Genomic DNA, 12,471 nt, shown 5'->3' on the forward strand with positions numbered 1-12,471 from the left:
CACTGGGTTGTTACAGGAGCCAGATCTCATGGACTTGAGCCAGAGCAGGTTTTGCTGGGGACTTTCTGCAGCCACAGGGTTAATCCTTAAAGCTGGTCCTGACACAGGACCGGGATGGGGCCTCTGACTCTGTGACTCAGTGAGGCTCCAGGCTTGGACTGCCTCGCTTCACCAAACAGAAACTGAATTTTTCCATAAAATTAACACTTAAGTTTTGTATTTGTGGGGTTCTTAGACGAAGGAAGGAAATGATGAATTTGACTTTATGTTCCTAGAAGGTTAATTTATTATTTTATGATTTGTACTGTATTAAAGAATACTAAAGACAGAAGGTTAGAAGATACTAATGAAAAACTCTTGACTCTTCCTAGAGCCTCGACACAGCTTGGCTGAAATTGGCCAATAAGTCAAAACAATTCACATTAAACTAATCAAACAACCAGCTGTTGGTAAACAATTTCCAGCCACATTCCAAAGCAGCAAAACACAGGAGAAGCCAATGAGATAATCTTGTTTTCCTTTTTCTCTGAGGTTTCTCAGCTTCCCAAGAGAGAAATCCTAAGCAAGGGGATTTTTCCAGAAAATATGATGGTAACAATGAGGGGGAAATGGTGAACCACAGTAGGTTACAGCTAACAAAGCAGTAATAAAGCAAACCAGCTCCTGAAACAGCAGCTACACCAGAAGCTGTCTCAGCTGGGGCAGCTCTCTGAAACCCCTCTGCAACAGGCAATAGATTTTAAGTGGCACTTCCAAATCCCTGCTGCCCATCACAGCCATCCTGGTTGTCACCCTGCCTTGGGACACGGCTCCTCTTCTCCAGCAGCGAGAGCAGAACGACCTCCTGGCCATGGAACTACAGCCACAGTCATATCCCCAGGTATGCCGGGCTTTTCCCACATTTCTCCTTGTTTAGCAGCAAGAATTTCACCCGTTTGCCTGCAGGCAGTGAAGGCATTGATGGGGTTGGCATCAGTTTGGCTGTGAACTCTTGGCTGGGGGCCTTGACTCCTCCTGGTCTCATCTCCCAGGTCACAAGGGACAGGAGGAAACAGCCCCAAGTTGTGCCAGGGGAGGTTGGGTTTGGATACAGGTGAAAAGTTCTTCACTGAAAAGATTGCCAAGCCCAGGGAAGGGATGGAATCCCCATCCCTGGCGGGATTTCAAAGCCACTTGGGGACATGGGTTTGTGGTGGCTTTGGCAGTGCTGGGGGAATTGGATGATCTTAGAGGGCTTTTCCAACATAAATTATTCCATAATTCTCCACATTGTTGCTCTGAGTACATGGTATTCACTCAAAAATCCCATGATACAGGCTGTACACAAAGGATTAGTATTGTATTATTTTTCAGAGAATGTGAATGTGACAGATTAGTCTTTTCAAGAGAAACCTTGCATCCAGAGCAAGGTGGAGCCACAAAAAGTGGAGCCACTTTTTGCTCCATGTGATCACCTGGGCACCTTTGGAAGTCAAAATTTACAGCAAGACTTTCCTCCTTCTGAAAGGTTCTGTAAAGCTTCCAGCTGCTTTTCCAGTCCTCTGGCTCCTTCAGCTGTGCCCCCCAGTGCTCTTTATGTGGCTCAACAGGTATCACCAGGCTGCTTCCTGGAGATCTGGAGCAGCTGCATCCCACCTGGATTCTGCTGGGAGCCTGCTCCACCACTGCCTGGGTGATCCCACTCGTCTGTGCTGGGAGAATTATCTGCAGCAGCAGCAGCAGCTCGGGCTTGCTGATAAGAGCTTTACACAGAAATGAGGCAAGAGAAGGTTGGGATGCCCAGGTCTGATCTCTGCAATTGGTTTTTAATAGGAAATGTGGGGGGAAGCAGGGAGGCAAGGCTGTGCTGATGGATGAAGCTGGGCAGAGGGCACAGAACTCCTATATTTTTTATATTTTATAGTTTATATTGTTATTTATATTTATATTTGCTTTACACACTTGAGGCAAACCAAGCCTGGTGAAGCAGATTCTTCCTTGACAGTAACTGCCTCAAACAGGGTGGGGTAACAGAGGTGTGGAGAAAAGGGGTGAGGGATAGGAGGAGAGGGAAGTGCCAGGGATGGGAAATCTGAGGTGTGAAGCTCGTGAGCTGTCCCCAGTGTCTCCTGCATGCACAGAGATGGACACTCTGGGGGGTTGGGAGGGGGATTTCACAGATAATTTGGGGCTGCAAAGCATGCCAACAAGGTGATGCCTCTTGCAGAGGGATCAGGAGGGTCTGCTCTGAAAGGGCAGCACCTCATTCAGCTGAGCAGTTCTGCGTGGCCAGAAGGAGATGCCTGAACAGGTTGAGAGGTGGTGAACAGAATGAGCTCCTGGTGCAGAATGGGCTAGCAGAGCCCACAGAGAGACAGAAGCAGGGTGGAAGAGCAGCCCTGTCTGCAGCCAGTGTGTGCCCTCCTCTGAGATTGTGTCCCCCAGCAGCAATACACACCTGGTGATGTGTTTCTGCCGGGGTGATAAACTCAGGCAGCTCCCAGAAAGGTTCAGCTAGGAGAGGAAAAGCTGGGAACAAGGGCAGGGAGAGGAGGACCTTGGAATTTTGGCTGCGAGAGCAGCTCAGCCACAATAAGTGACCGCTTCCAGCTCCCAGCTGAACCCTGGCAGTGCTGGCTGCCCTCCCTGGGTGTTCCCCCAAGGAGCAGCTTCCATCTCAGTTATAAAACAACCCAGACTGAGCCCTGCTCTTGTGTCCATCTCCCCCAGGAACACAATCAACTGCCCTTCAGCCTCTGCCTTTCCAGCCCCTTCTGATTAATTTTTCTTCCTCCAGGCTGGTGTGGCAGTGAGGGCTCTCCCAGAGGAGCAGGAAAGCAGAGGGAATTCTCCAGAAGCTGCTCCCCGCCAAACCCCTGATGCCTTAAGTTTTGGCTTTCATATATTTCAGATTCTGTACTGCCTTAGTGTGTGACTCTGAACTTCATATGGAGTGTTAGCAAGTTCTCCTGACAGCTCAGTCACACAAAACAATCCTTTTCCAGCCCAGAACCAAGGACACCGCTGCAGCTTCAGCCCCAAAAAGTGCAAACAACAGGGAACTGAGGAGAGCAGCCTGGGAGGATGGGACTGCACAACCTGGAGCTGTAATTGGACAATTAACCCCAATATGGAAATGGACCAAAACTTATAAAAGTGTGAAAACTCATGACTTGGGGTCCATCTTGGGTAGAACCATGGCTGGGCTCTTGCACTGCCCAAGGTGAATCCTTTGAGGGCCTTTTAATAAATTTATTTATTCCTTTATTCCTCCTTTATTCCTTTAACTGGCCCAGCCTCTGTTCCAGGTGGCCCCTCAAGGCATCACCCCTGACATGCTTGTGGCCAGGGAGGGATCTCCTCCTCATCCAGGGGTGCTCAGCAGCATTTTATGATGCCCTCAGAGAGCTGAGCCTCCCCTGGGATGGTGTAAGCAGGCAGATAAATGTTCTCCTGTTTTGGAGCAGGGAATTAATCACATCTCCCAAATCCATCTTGGTAAAACAAGCTTAAGCTTTACCTGGGAAACCTGAAGTGATAAATCCTACTTTTCCATTTGGGACCTTTGTTTTCTTTCAGTTAAGCTTCCTATGTCCTTAGAACACTTTTGGGGTTATTGTCTGTTTCTGGCCAGGCACTGAGAGGGGAACAAACTGAAAATTTGGGCAAAAGTGTTTTCTTCTGGAGGCTGGAGGTGTGGGCTGCATCCCTCTGAGCCAGCTGTGTCCACTCTGAAGGACACCAGGGAGATGGATGCTCAGGGATCCCTCAGAGCCTTCACCATGGCCACAGCTTTACCTCATCAGCTTCATCCTGGAACGGGGCCCCAATCCATGAACTTCTCTGACAAAACACTGGGGAGAGATGCTCTAAAGGACCAAGGGGCTCCAATCCATAAACCTTTGGGGAAAGTTTCACTGCAGCAGGAGGTGTGGCAGGTTAGGAAGCTGCTCAGGGCTGATAAGGTCACCTCAGGGGATGGGAAGAGCTCTACGCTGCTCTCTGAGACTCTGCTCTCCCCATCTCCCAGAGCATTTAACCCCAGACCTGTGTCTGGGATGAAAGGCTGGGTTTCATGTTAACAGCCTTTAATGGTGTGGGCAATGTGCTGCTTCTCCAGGTGTTGGGTTACTGCCTGTCCTCTGAAAGCAGGGACGTTTCCTCAAGGTCAGGGGCTTCGTGAGCATTTATTTTGTCACCAAAGCAACACCTTCCTTCTCCTGGCAGCAGTGGGAAGGTGGTGGTGAGAAAAAAACACCAGCAAAAAGCCTGAGCTGATGTTGCTCACAAATTTGGGGGTTGTTTGCTTTGTTTTAATATCTGAGGTCTTTCTTTGTCTTTTTTTTTTTTTTTTTAAACCATCTTTCTTGGGCTCTTTGAGACGTGCCAAGAGGATGATTAATTGCAGGAAGCATCCAGGCTCCGGGCGTGATTTGCGTGTTAATCAGTGCAATCAGCACCGCTGAGTCCTGTTACACCTGGCAGCAGAGCAGGGAAGGGATGGAAGGTGATAGCCACGGGCCTGGAGCAGGACAGGGAGCCCCGAGGGGAAAACTCGATTTTACACCTGACTCTGGCTCTGCTCCTTCAGGGATTCTGCTTATGGCTGCCAAAATCTGACACTGAACGAGGTGACTTCAGGGAAAACGTTGCCCTAAAAGCATTTCATTATTTCTCTCCTGTCTGATGGGAAGTGCTTTGGGACATTGAGCCAAATTTTGTGATGCTCTCACAGATTTTGTGAAACCTTTGCTGCAGAAGAGCCACACTTTCAAAAGCAGCTCTTAGTGACCATCAGCCACCAAAGGATCACAGGATGGTTTGGGTTGGAAGGGACATTAAAGATCATCTTGTTCCACCCCCTGCCATGGCAGGGACACCTCCCCTATCCCAGGTTGCTTCAAGCCCTGTCCAGCCTGGCCTGGAACACTTCCAGGAATCCAGAGGCAGCCACAGCTTCTCTGGGCACCCTGTGCCAGGGCCTGCCCACCCTCACAGGGAAGAATTCCTTCCCAATCTCCCATCCATCCCTGCCCTCTGGCAATGGAAGCCATTCCCTGTGTCCTGTCCCTCCATGCCTTGTCCCCAGTCCCTCTCCAGCTCTCCTGGAGCCCCTTCAGGCCCTGCCAGGGGCTCTGAGCTCTCCCTGGAGCCTTCCCTTCTCCAGGTGAACATTCCCAGCTCTCCCAGCCCGCCTCCAGTGGCTTCCCTCAGCACACAAGGCAGGCAGGGTGGCCCCAGGCAGGAGTGATTTTCCTGGAGCTGGACACATCTGTGCTGAGAGCAGTGATTTTCTCTGGAGGTTTTTCTGCTCACAGGTTCACTCCCTGCTCCAGATCTCAGTGCCCCTCTCCAGTTCCTGGTGTGAGCACAAAGCCAGGTCTCATTGTGCTTAACTAGAACATCAGGTACAGAATCTGAGTGCTCAAGAGCTGGGAAATGAAGAGGTAAGAACTCACTCAATTTAACTATTTCCACAGCATAACCACTTACATGACTTTTCTTGCTGAGGAGAAAAAAATAGCCTTTTCCCTCTCTGCAGCTGCCTAATTCCAACTCAGATATTTCTCTGTATTTTTGTTGGGGTATTAAAAATCTTTTTAATATTTTGTAATTATTTTTTTTCCTTCTTACACAGATGAAGACTGGACTCCTGACATTTTAATACCTGGATCAGAAAACCCTTCAGTGTGTTCCATCCAAAGAGGAAAAAATTAGGGTTAACCTTGTAAAATGTGCGGCTTAATATCCGTGTTCCCATGGTAGGGGAAGATCCCAGGGATCCAGGGGCAGCCACAGCTTCTCTGGGCACCCTGTGCCAGGGCCTGCCCACCCTCCCAGGGAAGAATTCCTTCCCAATATCCCATCTATGTCAATTTAATGCCATTTCCCCTGTCAAAAGTTCCCCTCTAACTCTTCTGGGCACCCTTCAGGTTCTGGAAGGTGCTTTAGCCCAGCTGTGGATTCACTGCTGGGTTTTCCTGTCAGCTGAGAGGGAGGAAAACCTCCAGTTTTAAACACCAAAGGTTGGGATCTCACAGGGGTTCTTGCCATGGGATGGAAGAAAGGCAGAGAACGGGGCAGAGCTGGGAAAATAAGTCAGAGCAGTGACCACTGGCTGCTGGGGCAAAGCTGGCACTGACTCCAGCCCCAAAAACCCCAATTTTTGTCCCACCTGGCTGTGCAAGGCTCCAGCACCAGCAGGACCAGGACTTTAACTCCCCACCGGTCTCCTTCTCTAGGAGATGGACGGTTTTGTTTATGCCTGAAGCCACCCCTGGATATAAATGGGGCTTAGCCAGGCTGGGGTGGTTTCCTGTCCCAGGAACAAGTGACAGGACAAGAGGAAATCACTTCAAGTTGCACCAGGGGAGGTGTATTAGGAGGAAATTAGGACAAATTGAAATAAAAGTTGAAAGCAAAAGCTGCTGCAGAGAATAGGCCTTCTCTCTTTTATTTTTTTTCTTTCCAGCTTTAGCATTTTCTGCCACATTTTTGTGATTACTTTCAGTAATATCTTGCCAGGTCATTGTTACGAATCATCTTTTCAAAAATAGCAGCAGTAACTTGTTGTGGCTGAAAAGTGGGGATTTCAATAAAGGAAAGCCAGAGAAAAATCCCAACCCAACCCCCTGCTCTTAACCTCAGTGGCTTTCTGTTTATTTGGTTTTTAAGAGCGGGAGATTCTTAGGGAAAAACAGGATTTCTAAAATACATTTTGCAATGACCTATAGAGACATTTTGCAGATAATTAAGTGTTTTATTTTGTCAACCCCCACCCCAGGGCAGCAGCAATGGCCTCACAGTCCCTGTGTACTGCAGTGTAGCCAAATGAAGCTTCAGAAGCTTTTTCCTAAGAACATTGCGGGGAAAAAAAAATAAAAATCAGCTCCAGCAGCTCTCAAAGGCATCTTTGTGTGGCAAAAAGCTGTATTTTTAGGTCAACTTGGCTAAACTGAAGGAGGTGGTTTGTGTGTTAAGTAGAAGTAATGCCTGGTTTTTAAGCTCAGCCTGAATTTGTGGAAGTCCAAAGCTGTGCTGGTTGCTTTGGGTGCTGCTTGGAGCTGGGGAGAAGTGGCTACCAGTGAGAGACAATTGTTTGGTCCTCAGTTTTAATCAGAAATGTGTAACTGCAAGGGGTGACTGCAAAGCTGCTCCTTTTTGTCCCTCTTTTCTCACGGAACAGCGGTCATTTAATATTTTAATGGAGTAAAATGGATAATTTTGGGTGTTAAATCAGAGCTGCATGGACCAGCAGTTAATGCCAGGGTGGGTATCAGCCAGGAGGAACAGGGAAATTTGGGGGTGGATCAGGAACACAGTAGGGCTTGCTCTGCCCCATCCCCAAGGGCGTGAATTGATGGCAGTGAACAAAAGTATGGAGCAAAATATGGGAGAAGCTCTGGGCAGATGGGGGATCCCCCAGATTTACAGATTTAGGATCCCCAGCTTCCCTGACTGGCACTGAGATCTCCTGTGGGGACATTTTGTAAAGCCTTATGCCACAGAATCCCAGAATGGTTTGGGTTGGAAGGGACCTTAAAATCATCTTTCATTCAAATTCCACAGGCTGGGATGCCTCCCACCAAACCAGATTGCTCCAAGCCCCATCCAACCTGGCCAGAAAGGGAATTTAGGGGGAGAGAAAGGGGGAAAAAATAAATGAACTGAGGCAAGATAGAAGGGGAAGAAAGCGAGGCTTAGTTTTGCCTGGAGGAAAAGTGATTTCTCACGTGTTCCTCTTCTCTGGAATGATGAAATGAGGTGCTCAAAGGCTGGGACAAAGAGGGAATTACAGCTAGGACCAATCACATATTGGGCCCAAGGACTGGCAGCTGTGTCAGTGGGGCTCAGATTGGATATCAGGAAAGGTTCTTCCCCAGGGTGCTGGCACTGCCCAGGCTCCCCAGGGAATGGGCACAGCTCCAGGGCTGCCAGAGCTCCAGGAGTGTTTGGACACTGCTCCCAGGCACAGGGTGGGATTGCTGGGTGTCTGTGCAGGGCCAGGAGCTGGATTTGATGATGCTTGAGAGTCCCAGCCCTGGATGATGCAGGATTCTGTGGGATAAATGTGGCTCTCACCAAGTGCCCTGTTCACTCCTGGTTTTATTTCGTGTCCTGCTCAGCCAGGGCTGGATGCAGAGCCCGGGCAGGACTGAGCCTTCCTGCAGGAATTCTCTGGGTGAGCTGTTCCCACAACGTGTCAGTAGGTGGCAAAAAGCTCCAATCCTTGTGCTAAGCAAGAAATAAATATTTTTCTCCTGCCTGTTTCAAGTGCAGGAGGGATTTGTGGCATCACTGGAGGTGGATTGTGTTCCCACTGGGACAGAGATCCCTGCTGCAGCACTGCCAGCTCAGAGTCCAGGAACAGAGCAGGTAAAGAGGCTCAGAGACAAACAGGAGCTGCCTCCTTCCTCTGAATTCACCAGAGGACCCTTGTGCCATGGCTTGGCCTTACCCAGGAGTTATTTAAAGGAAGCTGGGAGCTGTGGGAAAACAGCAGCTTTGGGGCTGTGCTGTTGGAGCACTCTGAGGGTGCCTGGTGAGGCAAACAAAAACCTGCCAAGCTTGGTATTATTTCAAGCTGGTGATGAAGCTTTAATCTTGGTGTACAGCCTGAAAAGGAGCTGCTCCTGGGGGCTTTTCCCTGCAGCTTTGTGTAAGCAGATTGCAGCAATCCCAGGCTCCTGACACACACCTTCCAGGGAGGCAGGGCACATGAAGGCATTAACAGGGCTGCTGGAGTATCCCAGTGGCTCCGATGGTGGGGTTTTCCCTGCTCTGGAATGCCTGTGTGCACTGGGGAAGGAGGATGGGATGGGATGGGATGGGATGCTGGAGACTTGCGTTCCTGAGGAGGTCAAATGCTCTGAGCACCAGGTGGGACTGAGCCCAGGGAGGTTAGAAAATCCCATTAATCCAGGCTAGTCAGTGAGATCCAGTTACAGTGTGGCTTTGTTCAGCTTTATTTACCTAACACCTGAGTGTAATTAATTTTTTTTTTCCCTCAAGGACAGTAACAGAGGTGTTACAGCAACCCCAGCTCCTTTTTTAAATACTGAAGTGCAATTCATTGACACTTCCTCTTATAAATTGTACATTTAATTGCTACTGGTTTTGCCAGGCTGGTGCTGACTTCAGGCTGAGCATTATTATTTTGATTTAACATTTCAGCAAAACCAGTTCAGCTAACCCTGAGCTGGAAGAACTTGGCTTGCTCTGGCCATGTTTGACAAAACCATCCTGTAACCATTTCCCTGGGGAGATCCAATGTCCTTTGGGGCAGGGATCTATCTGACCTACACCTCCTTTAGGGGCTGTACCATTTGCTGCTATCCATACCCACATCATTACCTGTGTAAAATCTCCATTCTTTGCTGTTTTGGTGAAAAATGATAATCTGAATTCCCTGAAGGTGCTGGATCTGGGCTGAGCAGGTGCCCCAGCACATTCCTATGTGGACACCCCTCTGACCTGCAGGAAGGGTCCAGCCTTGCCTTAAAGCTTTGGGTGGTGGGATATCCACAAAAACACATTTTCAGCCTGGGGAAGCACAGGGGGATGAGGGGCTCTGCTGAACACAGACTCTGGTTCCTGTGGGTGTGCTCAGGTGTGCTGAGTGACAAGCTGTGCCCTCTGCAGAGCTGCCTGTACTGGCTGAGCCTTCAGATGATTCCAGCATTTGGAACTGGGAGCTGACAGCCTCTCCCTGAAGTCTCCATTGCTGAGTTGTAAACACACATTGTAGGAGCTTGGTTGGGGTTTTTTTTCCCCCCTTCTGCAGTTTGTAGAAAAGTCTGTGTTTCACCTTTAGTAACGAAGAAAATGTTTTCACTTCCAGTGTCTGGAAGGATGTTAGAAAACATGAGCAGAGGATGAGATGCCACCTGCCTCTCTACAGGTTGTGATGAATTAATGCAATCAAGAACAGCACAGTCAAACAGTTTTGAGCACCAGAAATATTTCATAGACTTATAGAATATTTTGGGTTGGAAGGGACCCTAAAGCTCACCCAGTTCCACCACTTGACATGAGCAGGGACACCTTCCACTATCCCAGGCTGCTCCAAGCCCCATCCAAGCTGGCCTTGGATGCTTCCAGGGATCCAGGGGCAGCCACAGCTTCTCTGGGCACCCTGTGCCAGGGCCTGCCCACCCTCAGAGTCAGGAATTCTTCGCTAATCCCATCTCCCCCACCCTCTGCCAGTAGGAAGCCATTCTCCCTGCGATGGGAGCAGCTTTGCTGATTTTATCCCTTCTGTAAGAGCAGGTTTTGCACGCTGCAGATTGATAAATTAATGCTCAGAGAGTCTCTCTGCACAGGCTCTGATGTGGATGGAGTGGTCCACAGACACTTCTCCGTGGGCAGCACTCTTCCCCAAGGCTGGCAGCACCATTATTGGAAAACTAATCAGCTCTATCTGAGATAAATTGCATTTCCACCAATTATAGCTTAATTGTTGACAGATGGGAACACAGAAGGACGATGTGTCACATCATTAAGAGAACAGGTGTATAGACAAGTGCCAGATTAATTGTTCCAGCCCATTAAATCATTGACCTTTTCAGCACACCCTCAACACTGAGTTCGAAGCTCTCACGGTATTTCCAGCTCACACAGACTGCCTGTGTTTGTCAGCAAAGTTCTCAGGGCATTTTTAAAGCACACAGACTCCAGACATGGACTCATTAGCCATGAGCAGCTCTCCTTCTCATTAAAATGATTCCTCTTCTTCTTCCTTCCCTGTGCTGGGGTTTTTGTGTTTTTCTGGTGAAATCCCACATGGTGTGTGGGCTTTCTCCAAAGTGCAGTTTTCCCCACGGAGCAGGCAGACATTCTGTAATGGGCCATACATTTAGGGATGTCAAAAGGAGGTGAAGTCAGGACACAGCAGCTCAGTCCTGGGCAGCTTGGCTGGAGACTCCAGCTTGATTTAGGGCTTTGTGATTTCCAGCTCCTGCTCTGCCTGGGATTTTCAATAAAGATAAATACTGGTGAAAGTGAGTCAGCCATGGGTGTCTCATTCCCTTAAATAAGTGTAAAAATGCTCTTTTCCTGGCTGTGGAAATCAGGAATCTGAGGGTGCAGTGCAGACACAACACAGCAGCTTTGTGGGAGGCAGCACAGGTTTGGGACAGGGATGCAGGACAAGTTTCATCTGTCCTGAGCTACCCGAGCCCTGCTCGTGCTGGGTAACCCAGAACTGACTCCAGATCTCGTTCTTCTGCCTTGAAAAATGAAAGGATCAGCGTTCCAGCTGAAAGTGCTGTGATGACAGTGATGTTTGTTACACCTGGAGCCCCTGCCCTACAGCCAGGAGCTGATCTGAAGGTGCTTTGCCCCCCTGGTAGTTCTGGAAAAGCAGGTGGGAAGGGAGGGGACAAGCAGGAGGCACAAGGAAGAGTTGGTGCCCTCTGTCAGCTCTGCAGCTGCACACAGAGGCAAAACTGGGGCTGGCAATCAGAGCTCTGCTCCCCAGGGCCAGGGCTGGTGGTGAAATCTCTCCCTGCCTGGTGTTTCACCAATCCTCTGCTTACCCAGTTTGCCACGTTAAATGTAACTGTGATATTTAACTGAAATCTCCTTTTAGATAAATGCTGTGAATCCACAAACTTGGTGGCCTTTACGGACCTCTGGGGACAATCAGAGAGGATACAGGAGAATTGGGTGAAGTTCCCTCTCAGGTAACAAATTATTTTGTAAGGAAAATGAGATCATTTAATAAAAAAAATTCAGTTTATGTGAGATGGAAACTGCAAGAGAGTTTTTGATAGATCAGACACCTTCATATAATCATATTTTTCAATATGGTTGGAAATGTCAGATTGCAACAGGGCAGCTTGTTAAAATCCCTGGGAGGTGCTGCAGCCTTGATCAGCATCCCTGGGAGAGTGTCTGCAGGAAAAGATGGAGATTTCTCCATTTCCATCACTCACTCCCCAGCACTGAACCCTGGACAGGGAAAAAAAGTGAACCAAAGCCAGATTTTTTAGATTATATATAAATCTGGAGGTTAGTTCTGAAGGAAGTACATGTATTTCTGTGTGCAGGACAAGGGAGGAGAGGAAATTGTTTAAAAAACCCCCAAAATAGGAAAAAAACCCAACCACAAACAAAACAAACAAACAAACAAAAAAAACCAAACAACAAAAAATGCAATCAAGAACAGCACAGTCAAACAGTTTTGAGCACCAGAAATATTTCATAGACTTATAGAATATTTTGGGTTGGAAGGGACCCTAAAGCTCACCCAGTTCCACCACTTGACATGAGCAGGGACACCTTCCACTATCCCAGGCTGCTCCAAGCCCCATCCAAGCTGGCCTTGGATGCTTCCAGGGATCCAGGGGCAGCCACAGCTTCTCTGGGCACCCTGTGCCACCAACCACAAACAAAACAAACAAACAAACAAAAAAAACCAAACAACAAAAAACCCCCCAAAACCCCAAGCAAACAAAAAAAAAAGACAAAAAAAAGCAAAAAAAAACCACC

Source organism: Pyrgilauda ruficollis, unplaced genomic scaffold, assembly GCF_017590135.1.
Source record: "Pyrgilauda ruficollis isolate IOZ18807 unplaced genomic scaffold, ASM1759013v1 scaffold110, whole genome shotgun sequence".
Classification (NCBI taxonomy): Eukaryota; Metazoa; Chordata; class Aves; order Passeriformes; family Passeridae; genus Pyrgilauda; species Pyrgilauda ruficollis.